General features: G+C 41.7%; 1 protein-coding gene across 7 annotated transcripts in view; it reads right to left on the bottom strand.

Annotated features, from left to right (window-relative positions):
* Window positions 1-14,649, bottom strand: part of ARVCF (ARVCF delta catenin family member) — a 284,187-nt gene that overhangs the window by 174,404 nt on the left and 95,134 nt on the right. For 6 of the 7 annotated variants that reach the window (XM_075110135.1, XM_075110142.1, XM_075110138.1 and 3 more), the window contains one exon: window positions 7,845-7,910. The exons of the other annotated variant lie outside the window; for it this stretch is intronic. The gene's annotated coding sequence lies outside the window, so the exon portion shown is untranslated. The remainder of the gene's footprint in view (window positions 1-7,844; window positions 7,911-14,649) is intronic. 7 annotated transcript variants of the gene reach the window in all.

The raw sequence follows: 14,649 nt of genomic DNA, 5'->3' as shown, positions 1-14,649 counted from the left end.
TTGCCCCAGCAGTTTTATGCTTGACCGGGTACTGTCTGCCTGCCTGGAGCCAGCATAAACACAATTTCTTGTGTTTCAGCCAAATTACCAGAAATACGATCCTTTCTTTGCGTGGATCCAATCTCAAAGGGCATGGAACCATCATGCCAAAAACCTAGTTTTTCTTAAACTAACAAAAGTAGATTCTATGCTCAGAACTTACTAGATATAACAAAACTGTGCAAAGATATGCCCAGAGATGAAAGTCAGGAGGCAGAGTGGGACAAAGATGAGCTCTCGAGTAAATGACCGGAGAGAATAAATTAAGCATAATTTGGTTTCTACAGATGAAAGAGCAACACTTTGGAAAGTAAAATAAAAAAAAATATATATTACATGTACAAATTCCAAATAAACTGCTTCTCAGACCTTATGGCACAATCTGTCTTGAGCCTGGCTCCTCTCGTTGCTGCTCTGGTTGACTGAGTTCTAATTTGACCCTTACGTGTCGATCTCCACCAATGAATAGCAATGAGGAATTCACAAAGAAAGCTATTTCAATATAGTTCTCTCATCAGCACAGACAAACATACTGTGTTGGTGTCAAAAGAAACAAAAAAAAAAGCTGGTCAGGGGTTTTTTTTTTGTTCCTTTGGACAGAAGCAGTCTGTGAAACAAGGCTTAAACTAGGCAAGGAACAAGGGCAGAGGAAATCCTAACGGGAAAACTCCTTGAGGAGCAGCTTTGGCTCTTAAGGACAAAGCAACGAACACCGCAGCTCACCAGCTCTATTATCGCAGAACAAATGTCCATGTGTAATATTTGAGGTTTTACATCAGTAGGAAATTTCATCCAATCACGCAGCAGGAATAATTTTGTAGAAATAAATAAATTTGCAGACTATCACACTAGGATCTGGGTTTGGCAACAGCAACAAGAGAATCCAGACACACAACCATGGTTGCACGCGCGAGACAGTTCCAGCGCTTCGCTCACTGGAGACGTGGCTCTGGTCAGCAGCACCGTAGCATCTCCGGCCTTGCCAAAGTGGTTCCCAGGCCACTTAAAAATTAATACTCTAATTAACCTCTTAATTAAAAGCACTGAAATCATATTGTATTAACTCACAAAAATACGGGTCTCAGTAAAAAAGAACACACAATTTTCTTATATCTAATACAATCTCCCCCGTGGATTAATCAGTGCATGTTTAAATGGCACCAGTCGCCTTCCTACAGCTTCCCTTCGGTAACGACTCCTCACTTCCGCACTTTGCTGCTAGGAATTTTTCGTGGTTTTCCTGCCAAAATTTCACGCAGTGTTTTCAGGCTCGGTGATACAGTGTGCCTACATCGCTTTAATTATACTGTAGCCCTATTTCCCTCCTAAGGTACATTTCAATTGCTATACTGTACTCCCAAACGGAAAGGAAAATAAGTTAGAGCTTTACAGAACACCTTTATAACAACTGCATGCATATAATAGCGTAAATAATGCATTAATGAATTAAACTTCAAATTGAAATATTTTTAAAAGGGCGATTTTTAAAGTAAATCTTTAGTTTAGCCCATAATTAGTTTTATCCAATGTAAAAAATTTCAATTTCTCCTTGAAACTTGTCATTTATAGACCAGAATAGCATAACAGCACCTTTCTGAAGCAGCGCTCTTGCTCTCCAGGCCCTCAGAACTTGTCTATACTGAGTAAGCTGAAGTCTTCTGCCACAGAGCCCTCGTTACACCACGCTGCCTTTGAAGACCAGTGTTTGCGTTAATTAATCATAAAACAGCAGAGCAAAGTGGCACCGCGTTACCTGACACCTACCAAGTGTCCACACTAAGGCTTAATGGGGTATGCGATAGTCTATAAATTCACACGGTGCGCTGTAAATTCTCTGTGTAAACAAACACTCCCCGTATGTTTTCATACGAGTGCCGAGGCGGAATAGTTTTTTTTAAAACTCCTGTAAATATCAAAAGACTGAACAACGTAGAGATGGCTGAATTCTGCCTTTAGTACACTTCTCCTGAATCTGAATGTGACAGTCAAAATCCCTTGTCCTTGTTCTACCTCAAAGCATTAATTCTGTCAACTCAGCCATGAAAATATTAGCATCATTAATAGTTCATTCTTATATAAGGAGAATCACTGTTTCGCACAACGTAATTTCTATTTACCTACGTTAGCTGGGTAGCTTTTGGGGGCAGCACTCCTCTCCCCCCCATACCAAGAAGCCAAGTCTGAAGCAGCCAGCGGAGCTGAACGGTGTGCCCAAATCTCATGGAAAAATTCAGAGTATTTTGAAGATTTCAGCAACTCTATTTGCGTAACACGGTCCGTTATAATGAACAGGCCTATGTTTACAGATCCCCAGAAACTTTTATAGTTTTCTTTATTTTTTTTTGTGTTTCCATAGAAATAAAATGCAACTTGGAAGTCAATGCTAGAATAAAGATCATACTTTGCTATCTCTTTTCAAATATGAGCAGTAAATTTGCTGCTTCTCAAACCTCCAACACCTTTTCTTCTGCCTTGGAACTTTCCAAACACGACTGCCACCAGCTGGATTGGTTCACAGGCCAATCACTTTAACACCCTAGAACACATGTCATTGCATCCTAAAGCTGCTGCACATCATTGATTTTTCAAAGGTCTCCCCCACTGAAATCAATAAGGAGTTCTACTTAAAAATGGATTGCACTTTGTGGTCCCTTTCTGATTCATGTATATTCAGGTTTTTCATAGCTGCTTTTAGCAGAAGCTGTATCTACCAAGCTTCACCACTTCCTCTGACCCCAACCTGGTTCTCACCAACATCAATAGAGGCTCCAGCCACTGGGCTTCCGCTGTGAGCAGAAACAGACGATCTGTGCAAACTTCTATCAAGTAGAGAATTCCACTATAACCATTTTACCAGAATAATGTCTTCCAAGCAGCTAGAAAAAAACCCAAGCAGTGCAGCTTAGGTGAATGCTAGGTAGTATCGGGCATTAAATTAATGATCAACGCATTGTTGCCTGCATAGGGCTGTACCGATGGACTGGGTCTCACCTCATTTTCAACAGAAATACCTCCTCACTGTAGAGGCTTCCTTGCAAGCAGAGCCACCAAAAATCAATGTCTATTCTTGGGAAACAGCTATCTCAATGAGAAAGAGAAAAAGGTAAAGATCAAAAAGCAGCATAGTTCATAACTTCACTCCCTAGTTCTTCTCCTAGTATTTTAAAGCTTGGCTTCATTAATATACAATCCAATTTGGCCATACATAAGCCAATCGCAAGAACAAACTGTTATAACCTTATGCAATTACTTCCACATAACACTTAGAAGATTTCACTAAACAGTACACAAGTACCCTCATTTTTCTTGCCTTCTAGATTTGAGTCTTGGTAAAAGGGCTTCAATTTTACGAGAGAAGCTACTGACAGGAACGCAGTCTGAAACGGTCTGTATGTGGGGACGTACAGCTGAGAAGAGCCGTACATTTACAAGCATTAAAGCTCCATTTCACAAAATGTGAAGGAACGAGAGTCAGCGGGTAGGCAGCAATTTCCAGGGCCAGACCAGTTTCTCATTGGCAAAATGGAATAACTGAAATATTACAGCAAGGCTGGAAAACCCCGCAGATGGTCATAATCATCCTTTCATAAAATATATTATTGTGCTATCTTCTAGCAGACAAAATAAATAACAAAATGGCAAGCAGCAAAGATCAGGCCAGCTCCGCAGTCGGGCAGCCCAACAGCCTGCTTCGTCTGCTCCAAGCGCGGCGGCGGCGGCCGGCAGCGTACTGCAGCCGACCGCCGCCAGTCAGAAAGTGGTCACTTCGCTACACGGTTTGAGAGGAGAGGGAAAAAAAAATCCAACTGTGGCCCCACAGAGCAGCGAGTGTTCAAGCTCAGCAACAGATGTGTCAAGTGACTTATCCCAACCATGAGGAGTTAATCGATGCTATAAATAGTACTCTGCAGACAAAAAAAAAACCAAACCACTTAATTCTTGTATCCAAAGCACACAGTCTAGCTTTGCTTATCAGTAAAACTATTTTCCTTTAAAGAAGTGGGCTTGGGTGTTTTACATGTGGATTAACACAAAGAGATAATTTGATTTCAGGCTATTGAGAGATTTCCTTCCTTTTGTGCTTCCGAAGAACAGGGCTGCATGCAGCTAAATGAGATCCGTAGATTACAGTAGAAGAAAGGCTAATAAAGCTGCGTAGCTACATTCCTGGATAATAACAAATGTTTTTTAGTTCCAGGGCTCCCATCTTGGGGTTTATGAGGGTATTTCCAATTATGACTTTTAAGATCAATGCAAATAAATGCATCAAAAGGCAATAGATCTTTTAACCCATCTGAATTAAATACTCAATATCTCCCAGAGCATTTCACACCAATAAACAAATGGCCATTGCTAGGAAAAAAAAAGAAAAAAAAAAAAAATCACAGTTCTGAAGTGCTCAGAGCAAGCACCTTCCCTGTGGTTTTCTTACTGCTTTCAGGTGAAAAAGCAGAAGAAAAACCCCTTTCCTGTTTTTAACTCTCACAGGCACATTAGCGGGTTGTGTGGCTGCTCTACTGCTCCACCAGGGAACTGAAAACTGTGGTATAAACAGGAAAATGTCAATATTCATGTTAAATTCTTGAAGCAACTAAACCAAATGAATTTTATTAGCTGCTTACCAACCAATCCTACCGCATTACTCTCCCATATTGCAACCTCTCTCATCAAGAACAACCAGATTTTGACCTTACAGTCCTTTAAACCAGGAACAGCATCAATGACGAGCAGATTAAAGCAATACAAAAAGAGACGAAACAGAATGAGGCCCGCTAGCTCTAATTCTCTCCAGTAACATCTGTCTCATTCTAAATCAAGTATTTTTTTCACCAGGCTAAATTTAGAAGCCTGAGGCACTAAGTAAGCCTACTCCATTAGACCAAAACTGTAGATCTGCTTTCTGCAATGGCATGTGCAGGTTCAGGGGTGGCCGCGATAGACCCTTCCCTGTTTCAGCACCTGTAAATTTAAAATGCAATCCAAGTTCCTTTTACCCTTGTAAGTTTAGGATGCAATCCAAGCTTGTGCTGATTAACACCGCAGCTTTTTAGTGTTACAAGGCAAACATGCATTTGAGAACTAATAAATAATACCTGAGCAAAATAAAAGTATTTAACTCATCTGATGTCTTGAATAATCATCCGGTTCATGCATAAACATATAAAGGCAGGAAAACCAGATACAATTTAATGACATTCTCGGAGAGACTCATCATTCCGTATGATGGATTTTGGCACGTAACGTCTCTCAACGAACAGCCTTTGTTACACACGGCAAACCCGCCCTGGCTCCAGAGCGCTGCTGCCTGTTTGAGGGGCAGAAACAGCGCCCCGGGAACTGCCCCTGTCACTTCGCTGTTTTCAGCTGCAACACATTGCTGAGTCTTCCAAGCAGAAATCTTTATTGCCCAGAAGCATTCTCTTTTCTCTTAGCCACGCATATTGGCTTCTTTGGGGTTACACTGACCGTCCAAATAGCCTTCAGAGAGTAATGTTCAGGACACGCCTTGTGCATATCGTTGGGTAAATCAAGACACCACAATAACCCCCTTGATCAGCCCCGACTCAAGTGTTCTACAGCCATTTAAATCTTCGCTTGCATGAAGCAGAAATGCAGTGCTGTGCTTAGTATGTGAAGTGATACATTCATACATTTATCAAAAATTATTTTTATTACACCACTGCAAATAGCAATTTTCACAGCTAAGACTCATACCGTTATTATAAGAGCTTTTTATTCATCGGCTTGTAGCTCTATCAAAATTTAAACATTTGGGCTGAAGCTTTCCCTGGTAGATCTTTCCTTCGGGCTGAATTTCTCTTTTAGGAGAACTTCAGCTAGAATAATTTGACTGTTTCTCGTATCAGTTAGGGAAGTTTTTGTGCAAGTTTCTTCCATTAGTGGCTCCGAAGACACCGTCAAACAGCTTGCTATCAGTCAGCAACCCTACGGCAGCCAGCACAGCCCCGGGATGCGGTGTCTCCCTTCTGCTGTGCACAGCCGACAGGGTGGCGGAGGCCACCACAGCCGCGCGACCGGCCAACACCCACGCGGAATCCCCAGGGATTCCCCCGTTTCCCTAGCCCTCCTTTCCTGCCTATAAAACCTGTTCTGAATTGACCTTATCATAAGCCTCCATTTCAACTGGACAACTACCACATTTGAACTACGTCTTCTGTGCCAAGGTTGACCCTGACCTGAAAATCAATGGGAACTGGGGAAAGTAGTAGGTTTAGGGGGTCCCTCAACAGATCATTTTCTTCCAGACAGCCACGGTTAGACCCTGACCTTATCCCTTCCAAGGCTATCCTACTTCTGTATCTCTGACTAAATCTTAATGCTTTTTGTAGCTTGTATCGCCCATCAATAATACTTCTTTCCAGGAATGCACTTATCGCTAGTGCCGAATTACAGTATTTGGAAGCAGAAATATTTCTTCCAGATCACTGAAGATCTGCTCCAAGAACCAACTTGCTATTCAAACATCCCTTTTTAATAACCATTCTCCCAATAACTGTAATGAGTGGGGAAAATAATAATTTTGCTCGAACTGTGTAGCCACTTCAAATGTTTAAAACAAATTCCCTCTATTGTATCAAAATAAAAATCTTGCACTGTAGAAATAGCTACATGTTCCAGCTATAACAAACACTTCTAACTCATTCCATTAAGACTATATAAGTAACAGAGGTAAGCAGCAAACAATTCAGACAGTAAATACAGTGTAAATTCTGCTCAGAATCCTTCCTACAGCTTTGAGACTTGCAATGGGCTATATACACCTTCAGTTTGGAGTTAATATAAAGGACAGTGTTTAATCTAAAAATAATGACACGAAAATGGAAAAACCTATAAAAATCGGTAACATGATACTTGTTATTTGGAGGATTATTTTCGAAGAATGCTTGGCTAAAATTATAATCACCCACATTGAGAAAAATAAAGCAGTACATAGAGGGGAGTAATATTTGAGGAAAGCAGGCAGCAGAGTACTTTAATATTTAATCCCACGTTCACCGCCAAGCCCCCAGATTCAAACCAGACACGCCGAAGTATTGAGGTGAATTTACAAGAGCTGAAAATGCTTGTGGTCATCCTTTAAGCAACCAGAGGACTGGCCTTTCATCTCAAGAAAGGCTAAGATATAGTTGGCAGGGAGGGAATGGAGAGAGGAAGGCATGTCTTACGAGTCTGAGCCTTACTGCAGAAAGAGGTGGGATGCCAGACGTAACCATAGGCTTTACTCTAGCTTGCTCGGGTACCGAAAAGCCTTAGGCAAGCAGGAGCACAAGCTGAGAACAGGACAGGAAACAAATGCTTAGAGTCCACCTGCTGTAAATGTGGCCGTAGAAAGAAGTCACGCAGTAAGAGACGTTCCCTGCTCTGTCAGGGGTGGAGTGCAACTAAACGAGCATTTCCGTGGCTGAAGGTGAAGGGAGACACGGATCAGAGATGGTGTGAAGTCACAAAAGAGAAAACTCTCATCCCTGTTGCCCTCAGCTACCACCCGAGTTTTACCCTCGCCAGTGCCTCAGCTCTCACCACAATATACAACTACAGAGGTTCCTGTCCTAGTTCCACAGTTTTAAGATGTATCATGGATATTTCCTTCCTTCTGCCCCATAACCGTTCTACCACTACTTTAAAACAAGTTTTAGCATGCCTTCAATAGCATCCAAACTAATGAATTTCCGAGAGGTGTAAAGATAATTTAAAAAATAAAGGACAATGATTTAAGAGCATACATAATGACAAAGCAGCAAAATAGTTGAGAGACTTGGTGAGCAACTGCAGAAACACAATACCTTTTCTAGTGTTCCTTTCTTGTAGTGGCTTTAATACAGAAATTTGCCCTTGGTTCGATGATAACTCTGTCAGAGAAACATAACAAAAAAGACATTTTTATTCCATGGAGGAGAAGTAGGAAGAGGGGATTATCTTTAAATAATTGATAACATTTACACGTTGGAAATAGATCAGTTTTATCTCCCCTTGGTTCCCCTCCCTTCCTGAGTCACACTGGTGTTACTTCCAACGTCTATTCCACCATCCCCTGAAACCCTGAGAAAATCCCATAAAACTGGAGTACAGAAAGCAAACTCCGTCGGAAGAGCTCGTTTGGCTAACTAGCTATTCCAGTGCTCTTGACTTCTGTCCCAGCGCCACCCATATGTGCATGCATCAAACATTTCCAAACTTAGAATTTAATCCAATATGTATTTAATTCCCCATTGATTCATAGATTTAAAAGCCAAAACTGTTTCCTTCGTAAGCATACACCATAGTATTTTCAGTCATCCAGGCCTAAATACCATCTAGTGACTCTAAAAATGTCAACTGTGGCTACATAAATACACCTCATATCGTTTGACATTTTTTCTTATAGCAGCAGGAAATAAGAGAAACTGGGGCAGACAGACATCCCCTTTTGAAATTCACCAGCAAGAAACCAGCATTTTTCAACATCTCATTTTTTGTCAGAGCTTCAGGCAGTATTCCCATTACAGCATTTCTTATCCTAGAAATTTCCCATGCAGGTAACAAGCAGGATGCTTTGTCGTGGATTCCCAGTCGTCTTCTCAGCTTCTGAGACCAAGAACATTTTGAGCAGATGATTCCTGCAGATCACCCTTGCTTAGTTCCGCTTGGGCTAAGGTTTACCCATAAAACAGACACGCCACGACCCTTCCACTTCCAGCCTGCGACACGGCTTCATCACGAGACCCTTCGCCTCCGCTCCTCCTTTGGCTCGGCGGTACCGCAAGGCAGTGGTCCGTAAGGAAACCACTTCAACCCTTCAGACTCTGTGTAGCCAAACAGGTGCTAAAACAAAATTATATGTCTCTGATGGAAGCCAAGGGTTTCTTTGAAGCCTAATTTCTTTTAGCTTTTGTCTCATAACAGAATATGATTACCTCCTCTAAGTAGACTAATTTTATGTATTTTATTAAAATATTCTCCATTTTTAAGTCAGAAATAATTCACAATTTATGTTTAGCATCACCTGGAGCAGACAAAAACTACTGAAAAAGTATCTAGCTTGATTTTTCCTTCCTCCTTTTCCACCTGTATTTTTTCTTTTAGTTGATTCAGAGACAAGAAGACAAGCAGCCTAAGGCATTTGTCTTGTCTTGGGACAACCTGGGTAAGACCCAGGTCCACTACACCCTTCATGTACGGCCATGGGCTATTTAACCTTTTTTTATCATATAATCTGGGAAGAAATTGCCTTTTCCTACTTCACAAGATCTCATTAAAAAATATATAAATATCATGAGGTACTTCAGAATAGAAACGTCCAAGCCATGACTGGTCTTCTAGTGATAATCACATTTGTATAGGCTGAAATTTAGCATTGATTATCAAGAAAAAAGTACTTGTCTTTTCAATAAAAATCTAATTGTTTCATTTTATTCTTTAAGCAGAATTTTTTGTTAAAACATTCAATGCCTTTTGCAGCCAGAAAGTTTGGCAATAAGATAAGAATAGAAGATCAAAGCAAGTCTGGAGGAGGCTGCATCGCCAATACGTGGTAATTGTATAATAGATGGTAAAAACGCATTTATCCACACTGTGGATAAAACAAAGAGGTGGGCCAGCAGGATCTGTGACAGCAAGTCAAGCCCACAAGGGCCACCTCCCTTCCAAGACGGGCACTATGCCGCTGAGGCTTGTGAGTGACAGCTCCTAACGTGCTGCCTGGGTTATGGCCAACGGCAGGATCCGCTAACGCCGACGGACCGTGCCGGTCTCATCACACTCACATGCGTGCAGCCTAACTGACCCTGGGAAACCACGCGTCGGTCTTTATCGGCTGATGCCAGCTGAGAGCTTGAGCCCAAAGTCCCAGGAAGCCCGCAGCTTCCCAAGGCTCACGGCTGTATCGTGCTGTCCCCTCCAACCCTGTGCTGCCCACTTCCATTCCTGAGCTGTACTGCAGGGGAGCGGGGAAAAACCCACCGGCTTGGACCACGTGACGTTTAATAAAACACCTGTACTTCATTGCTAAAATGCTGCTTTATTCCAATGACATACTTTTATTGGTGATTTTAATCAAGTATCTTACAGCTCTCAGATGAGAAAGGTGGAGAAAAACCTGTAATGCCTCTTCAAATTGCTTGTTATCTCTCACTTGTAACTAATTACCCCAGTCACACTGTTACGGAGTCTGAGCAGTTTTACGTTCGCTCACCAAACGACTTAAAAAATGAAATTAGACAATTAATCCCGAGCTATAACAACTAATTAGGAAAAGTATTTTCAGAATAAGGAACTTAACAGAACATCAAGACACTGACACAGCAAAATGCATGTGAAAGTAAAGCAGCTACGAGCAAACAATTTCTTGCCATTCAGCAAGTTCCACAATCGCATCCCAACCACCACTTCGTTCTTTCCCTACTCCAGTGAACAGAAGTAGTTATTAAAATGTCTTTCTAATGTGGTGAGAATGTGAGTAGCTTCTTGGACTACAGGAATGCTTAGGGACTAATTTTGCTGCCGCAGCATCGCAAGCAAATGCCACGGTGACAGATCGCTACTTTCACACAAGCCGCCCAATGGAAGGAACCGTAGCGATCTGTCCCACCGTGAGTTTTTCCTAACGCCTTATTTCGCATCATCCTCGAAGCCTGGGCTGTGCTGGTGATCCGCTCGTCGTATCTTCTTGGTCTCTTACTCAAAAAGCTTCTGACCACGCGCTCAGTTCTTGAAAATGATCACTGCGCGGTCAGCTGTGTGAGAAGCAGTCTTCAGGTAGGTAAAGCACGGGTAAATCCACTGACTTCAGCGGACTTGCTTGGCCTTCGGTTCACGCCGCGCTGGCCTGCTTGTTAGCGACGTGGAGGCAGCATTCCACGAGCCCTCCAACGAAACGCGTCTGCGGCACCGAGCGGGTTCCTCGCCCGCGCATAGAAATAGGTGCAATTAAAGCTGCCAAGCGTGAGGCAAGTAGTAAAGGCCGAAATAAGTGAGAGAGACAATATAATGGTGTGGACAGACAAGCAGACCACTTTTCAGTTCAGCTGCAGTACCACTATAAGGACGTATTGGGAAACCTTGCCAAGGGCACGAGCGGGAAGCCTGTATCTTTGGCTCCTTTTGTCACTCAAATGAGCTTCTCTCTGGCATTTCTGGCACTAGAATAACTAATAAAGAATTTGGATGATGTAATTTATTTGATAACAGGAAAAATTACCTGCAGATTCATAGCTACAGCCCTCGCTGCACTCTTAAAACCCAAAATCAGCCTTAATGGACTAACGTTTCTCTCGCTTACAGCAGTGTATCGCAGAGAGCACAACTCCGGTTAACAAGAGCTTCGCCAATGGAAAAGACCTCCCTTCGTCCCGAGTTCAGTTTGTCTGTCCGTGTTTTGTCCATATTGATTGCACGAAGCGCATACCCTGCAATTGTATGTTTTCCTTGGCAGGGGCTTTGCCACAGATAAATCACCACAAGTACAGGCAGAGCTGAATAGTATTCTTGGAGCTGTGTTTCGCATCTGCTGTGATTTACTTTCCTTAACCAAGAGACAAGGAGGTGAGGAGAAGGAATTTTTTCCTCTGAGCTCCTTCTCCCGTATATCCTTATTTGCTAAACCGCTATTTTATTTCACAGAGAACTGTAGGATATTCTGCCTGACAAGAGCTCTGCTTTTATGTAGGATATCAGACGGCAAACACAAGGTATCTACATTTTACAGTGCGGTGTACGGGTATATATGCTGTCACAATGTGCATGAAAACATATGAAACAGTCATGGGAAGTGAGGTCTCTCCACTTAAACATGCGATACAAACACAGCTACCACACAACACACTTAACAACATCTCTACGCTCATTATAAGGCCTTCCATCAAAAGAGGCAGGCTCAAGCTGTTTGATATTCTAATATTTACACTCAATTATCTTTAGAAATTTATTTAAAACGGCATTATTTTTGCATTACTTATGAGCTTTGAGTTCCCTTATAAACTCCCACTCATTCTTAATTATAATGTAAATCAGCATGTTGACATCAAGCAAGCAACCATTAACCAAACCGGCTGATCCAAACGCGGACACAGTTTGGACAGAGGCAGTGGCAAAACGCCCAGAGAGTTACAAAACCCCCCTGAACGGCTCCGTCGACATGGGTGGATCCACAGGCCTTTCAACATAGGTGCTCTGGGTAACGGCGGTTACTGCCAATAAATTTTATATAAATATTACGAAAGCGGTAAAGAGCCCATGCATCAGCACACAGACGTGTCGTAGATAAGAACTGTGGCTTTTTAAAATGTCAGGACTGAAAATGTACAACAGCCTATAAAATGTTGCTCAAGTCATTACACGCTAACAGTGATGTAAATCATTGACTACGGAAACAACGGCTGAACTAACTTTGGCAAACTAGATGCACCTCTCTCCTCGATGGGGTTCGGGCGTTGATAAAGACATGGCGTATTAAAAGAGATTTTATGAAATACAGAACTGCAAAAGCCAATGTACAGTGATTCACTTCAATGTTCCATGATACAAGCAAGTAAAATTAAAGCTAATCGTTTCTACTGAAGGAAATGTCACAGACTTTTGTGCGTTTGGGAAATTAATATTTATAAGAAGCCCAGACAGTTTAGTGTTTTTAACAGAAGACTAGGATTTTCTCCTAAACATCAAACAGAGAAGTTGCATTAAAACTCCAGTTTCTTGATTGCCACAAACCTAAATGACAGTATTTCCAAGATTTGTTTTCCATCATGTCATACAGACTAGCAACTGTACACAACGGGGAGGTTTGCAAAATCCACCAAGTGGCCATGAATTATACATTCCTAACTCTTCAAAGTCAAAGCATAATAACCTTCCCACCAAGAGCCTGCTGACAGCTGCTAGTGCTATTTTCCTAATATTTCTCATTACAAACAGGGGCGTTTTGGAATGGAAAAACAAGCAGGTATCCGCAGAATCTAACACCACACAGGTGCACATATGCATCGCACGTGTATGTCATAGCAAGGCTTTGCCTCGTTATTGAAATATTGTTTCAAGAATTTATGTAGCAATAAAACAGTAGCTGAACATCTTTTATAAAAAATGTAATTTAAAATTTTACAGCCTAATATGCATAAGACTTCATCTCACCCAATTAAATTAAAACACAGCACTTGGTCACCTCTTATGCCAATTTTGAGAAGGAATTTTGTTATTGTATGCTAATACGGAGTTTCATTTAATTCAGCTGATTAATTACCTAATTTTGTTTTCCAGTATATTGAGGATATCCCGATCAAACATGATACTTTTTCATGGGGTAACCAAAGTCACCACGTACGTTTTACAGAAACAGGATAAATTTATTCATTTTAAATGGGAAGCAAAGGTGATCTTCCAAAAACATATAATGAAATTTAATCCTGAAAAAAGAAGAAAAAAAAATTAAACCCTGGTTTTAGTGACAATACAACACTAGTGCCAGTAAAGTTCACAGTGATTGTGGGAAACACTGGTTGCAGCTGCTTATATTCTCCAGGGGAGAGATTCCCCTCGCAAAGCAAGCCGGACCCGGTTCTGTAATCGCTTCCAGGACTGCTCAGCCTGGATCGGAACCGCACAGTTAGGCCTGTACCTGCTGCTGAAAAACCCCAGACAGCAGCACTTAAGTTACTGACTAACACCAGGAACCTCTTACGATGCTTTTGTTCCGCGTTCCTAGCAGTTGTGCGTGCGTGAGTGCGCGATTGCCCCAAAACCAGACCCTCGAGACCTTCGCTGCACGGCTCTGAAGGGCGCTGCGGGAGCCGCTGGGGTCAGCTGAGTTACCGCGGGGTTCGCACGCCCCGCTCAGCCCTGCTAGGCCAGGACGAGAGGCACCGGCCCTCGGCGCGCCGGTGGTGCGAGCAGGGCGTCCGGCAAACCAAGCAGTTACGGACAACGCGAGAAGAACGGCAAGTGCCGGCGACAGAGTTACGCTGAGTATAAAGCTTTAGGTTCATGTTTGTAAATAAAATTCCAGATTTTTTTTTTCAATCTGGGTTGAATCACCCACTTGAATTACCCACCATATACAAATTTCAGTAACCACTCCCAGAGCAACATTTTCCCTTCGCGAGGACCGGCAGAAAAGTGTCATTCCTCTTTCAAATACATTTGCTGAAGAATGTTGCACTTAATATAGATTTTGAGACAGAGAGTCAATCAGTAAGATCAATTTAACATCATATAAGATCTGCGTATAGGTTTATTTTCTTTTCTTACAGCTTACATGTTTTTCCCCCCTAACATTACATTATACACCAACTTGTTCAACTCCAAATGTAAGCTTAACATTAAACTAATAAACTTGATTTTGTGTAAGAATTATTTTAGATTTGAAAAATGTGCTTTGCACAAGAGCTATTTGCTAAATAAAACAGCAGTTTCTAGTTACTAGTAATCATATTCCTGTTCATTAAAGACTATATTATACAGTGACTTTACATGATTAAATTTATTTTTAACATTTCCAAGTGATATAAATACCACTAAAGTGATTTTAAAAATATGAATGTTCAGTGCAGCCACCCCCAACCATAAATATCATGAAAAGCCAAAGGATCTTTACTTATTGAAGACTTAACTTCAGTGTTA

This window comes from Phalacrocorax aristotelis, chromosome 15 (assembly GCF_949628215.1).
Source record: "Phalacrocorax aristotelis chromosome 15, bGulAri2.1, whole genome shotgun sequence".
Classification (NCBI taxonomy): Eukaryota; Metazoa; Chordata; class Aves; order Suliformes; family Phalacrocoracidae; genus Phalacrocorax; species Phalacrocorax aristotelis.
This window is presented reverse-complemented; position numbering and strand designations above follow the sequence as displayed.